This window comes from Octodon degus, unplaced genomic scaffold (genome assembly GCF_000260255.1).
Source record: "Octodon degus isolate 3935 unplaced genomic scaffold, OctDeg1.0 scaffold00168, whole genome shotgun sequence".
Lineage (NCBI taxonomy): Eukaryota > Metazoa > Chordata > Mammalia > Rodentia > Octodontidae > Octodon > Octodon degus.
In genome coordinates, this window is record NW_004524744.1 from 5,939,598 (window position 1) to 5,943,874 (window position 4,277).

The 4,277-nt window shown below is 40.1% G+C and overlaps 1 pseudogene; it reads left to right on the forward strand.

The window, feature by feature from the left end:
* Positions 1-265: 265 nt before the first annotated feature.
* Positions 266-2,286, forward strand: LOC101587644 (annotated as a pseudogene).
* The last annotated feature ends 1,991 nt before the right edge of the window (positions 2,287-4,277 follow it).

A 4,277-nucleotide genomic window follows, 5' to 3' on the forward strand; every position in this document is an offset into this window, starting at 1 on the left:
AGGGGCATAGCTAAGTGATAAAGCACTTGTCTAGCACATGTGAGGTCCAAAGTTCAATTCCCTGTGGGGGAAAATATTAAGAATTTAAAAAATAAAGATTTTTGGATAAGGTTAAAATTTGGAGGCCATAAACTGCCAAAACAACTAAACTGTTTTCATATACTTTGTCTTGGTCTACTTTGTGCTGCCACAAAATGCTGAAAATTGCTCACTCTCCACCAACAGCCTTCCTCACCACTTGGGCTCCTGCCACCGCCCCTCAGAAATGTTCTGGCTACCCGCGGTCCTCCATCAGGCCAGGCCAGTGTTCTGGGCGCTGGCCCCACAGTTCACTCTCGCTTATGCCAAAGATGTGAAATTCAGTGCGGACACCTGCGCCCCCATGCTTCAGGGTGTAGACCTCCTGGCCAATGCTGTCACCAATACAATGGGGCTAAAGGGAAGAATAGCGATTATTGAACAGAGTTGGGGAAGTCCCACGATAGCTAAAGATGGTGTGACTGTTGCAAAGTCAATTGATTTAAAGGATAAATACAAGAATATTGGAGCTAAATTTGTTCAAGATGTTGCTAACAATACAAACAAAGAGACCAGGATGACACCACCACAGCAACAGTTCTAGCACACTCCATTGCCAAGGAAGGCTTCAAGAAGATCAGCAAAGGCATGAACCCCGTGGAAATCAGGAGAGGTGTGATGTTAGCTATTGATGCCGTGATTGCTGAACATAAGAAACAGTCCAAACCTGTGAGAACCCCTGAAGAAATTGCTCAGGTTGCTACAATTTCTGCAAATGGCAATAAAGAAATTGGCAACATCATATCTGACTCCATAAAGAAGGTGGGCCAGAAGGGCATCATCACAGTGAAGGATGGAAAAACCCTGAATGATGAATTGGAAACTATTGAAGACATGAAGTTTGATTGAGGATATGTTTCTCCATACTTTTTTAACACATCAAAAGGCCAGAAATGTGAATTCCAGGATACCTATGTTCTACTGAGGGAGAAGAAAATCTCTAGCATCCAGTCCATTGTACCCGCTCTTGAAATTGCCAATGCTCGCCAAAAGCCCTTGGTCATAATTGCTGAGGATGTTAATGGAGAAGCTCTCAGTGGCCTGGTTTTGAACAGGCTAAAGATTGGCCTTCAGGTTGTTGCTGTCAAAGCTCCAGGGTTCAGTGACAACAGAAAGAACCAGCTGAAAGACATGGCTATTGCAACTGATGACTGGTGGTGCACCATTTAGAGAAGAGGGTTTTTGGTTTTGGTTTTGGTTTGGGGGGGGTTTGTTGGGGTTTTTTTGTATTTTAGAACAGGGTGTACAGGGTGTACCGGGTCTCACTGCATAGATCAGACTCGTATTGATACTCCTGTTTACAGGCTCCCAAGTGCTGGGATTACAGGTGCACACCATCATGCCCAGTCTCAATCGCCATCTCAGTGTGCCCCAAGGTGGGGCTTGCACGACAGGCCCAGGAATCAAACTCTTGGACCTTGTGTCTAAGCAGATGCTTTAATCTGCTGAGCTATTTGGCCAGCCCTGGAGAAGAGGGTTTGATCCTAAATCTTGAAGATGTCCAGCCTCATGACTTAGGGAAAGTTAAAGAGGTTATCATAATTAAAGATGATGCCATGCTTTGAAAGGCAAAGGTGACAAAGTACAAATTGAAAAATGTATTCAAGAAATCACTGAGCAGTTAGAAATCACAACCAGCAAATATGAGAAAGAGAAGCTAAATGAATGGCTGTCAAAGCTTTCAGAGGGAGTGGCCATGCTGAAGGTTAGTGGGATAAGTGACATTGAGGTGAAGGAGAAGAAAGACAGGGTCACTCAATGCCACGAGGGCAGCTGTGGAGGAAGCCATTGTGCTGGGTGGTGGGTGTGCCCTCCTCCATTGCATTCGTGCCCTGGACACCTTAACTCCTGCTAATGAAGATCAAAACATTGGCATAGAAATTATTAAGAGAACACTGAAAATCCCTGCACTGACCATTGTGAAGAACGCGGGTGTAGAAGGATCTTTGATAGTTGAGAAAATCCTGCAGAGCTCCTCTGAAGTTGGTTGATGCTATGCTTGGAGATTTTGTGAATATGGTAGAGAAAGGGATCATTGATCCAAACAAAGGTTGTAAGAACTGCTCTGCTGGATGCCACATGGGTGGTCTCTCTGTTAACAACAGCAGAATTTGTGGTCACAGAAATCCCTGAGGAGGGGAGGAGAAGGACCTTGCAATGGGTGCCATGGGTGGGATGGGGGGTGGGATGGGAAGCGAGATGTTCTAACCTAGAGAGTGCTGGGCCCTCTCTCATGATCTGTGACAGGAAGCGCCCTGCAGGGTCCTCCCAGTTAATGGAGATTCACATGAAGGAAATGAAGAGCAGGCTGGCTGATGCAAGGAAACCACACGCCCACCATTGCTGGTTTCAGTAACAATATATATATAATGGTTTACCGCTGTCATTGTCCATGCCTAAAGATAATTTATTTTGTATTTTTGAACACAAAAACATTTGTACATTACTGAAACTGGGTGCCAGAGCCAAGTATGAGTGTACTGCTTTCAATTTAAATCACAGAGGCATTTCTACTACTATTCTATTACAGCCAGGAGTCTAGTGCTTGCCATCACAGACAGAAGTCAGAAGCAGCCTTTCTGTGGAGTGGAAGAATAATGGTGTGCAAAATAAAGATCAATGTAACAAGCTTTGTGTGATAAAAATCTGTTTAAAGTTAAAAATGCTGAAAATTGGATAATTTATAAAGAAAAATAATTTTTCACATTCCGGAATCTGGGATGTTCAATGTTGAGGTGTTGGCACCCTATGAGGCCTTCTTGTAGTGTCATCCATACAAGGAATTACTCATCAAGAAGGCCTGAGAGCCCATGAGCAGCAAAGAACTCAAAGAAAAGTACACATCTAACTAGAAGGAAAAAAATAAAAGAAGGACTACTGGAAAAATAATGCAACGATAGTAATCAATAAGCAATAATGACTTTATAATAATAATGACCTTACAAAAATAACTCTCAATATCAGTAGATTCAACTCCCCTGTCAAAAGAATAGAAAGATAGAGCAGGTCAAAAAGCGAAAGTAAAATGTAACTACAGACTGTCTACAGAACACACATCTCACCCATAGACTGAAAGTGAAATCATGGAAGATGATGCTCCATTAAACTAGAGCCCCAAAACAAGTATGAGTAGCTATCATATTTTCAAACAGAGCAGACTTCAAGGAAAAACTGATCAGAAGGGGCAAAGATGCCTGCTACATACTAGTACAGGAAACATTTAACAGGAAGAGATAACAATTGTAAATGTTGTATCTATGCACCAAAGATTGGCACATTCAATTTCATAAAACTTAAAAGAAAAGAAGATAGATAAAATCAGAGTGGGGATCTTCAATACCATACTCACACAAATAAAAAGCTCAATCAAACCAAAAAAAAATCAACAAATCTTAGAATTAAGCCACACCTTTGAACAAATAGACTTAATAGGTATCCATTTCGTGTTATATCCAACAACAGAATAATCTAAATAATCCTTGTACCCTCTCAGGTTAGAGTGGAGTGAAGCTAGAAATCAACAACAAAAGAAATGATAGAAACTATACAAACACATGGAGATTAAGTAATATTTGAATGAATTAATCTACAAATAATGAATGGATCACATAAAAAATCTGAGAAGAAACTAAAAAGTTTCCAGAATAAGATAACAATGGAAGCACAACATCCCAAAAGCTATGGGGCACAATGAAAACAATTCTCAGGGGAAAGAGTATAGCTATAAATTCATTCATAAAAACGATAGCACAATGCCAAGTAAATAACCATATGATGCATCTCAAATTCTTAAGACAAGAATAATCCAAATATGAAACTAACTGAAACAAAAAAGAAGGGAAGAGGGGTTGAAGAGAGGGGAGGGGAATGTGAAAGAAAAAGAATCAAAGTATATCATGTACAGGTACGAATTCCCTAGGGTGAGTGTGATTATTATGTGTACCTAAAAAGTACCAATAAGCTTAATAAAAAATTATAAAGTAGAAATTCATGACCTTGAGATAAAAAATCATATAAAACATCAATAAATCAAATTTCATTCTTTGAATTGTTGAGAAGTAGAACTGATGATGGGAAAGAAGGAGAAAAAAAGTAGAAATTGGAGCATATACAGATGTACTATGAATATGCTCCAATTCCCCCAGGACAAACGTATTTACTATGTATCACAAAAATATACCAATAAAAAATTTTAAGTG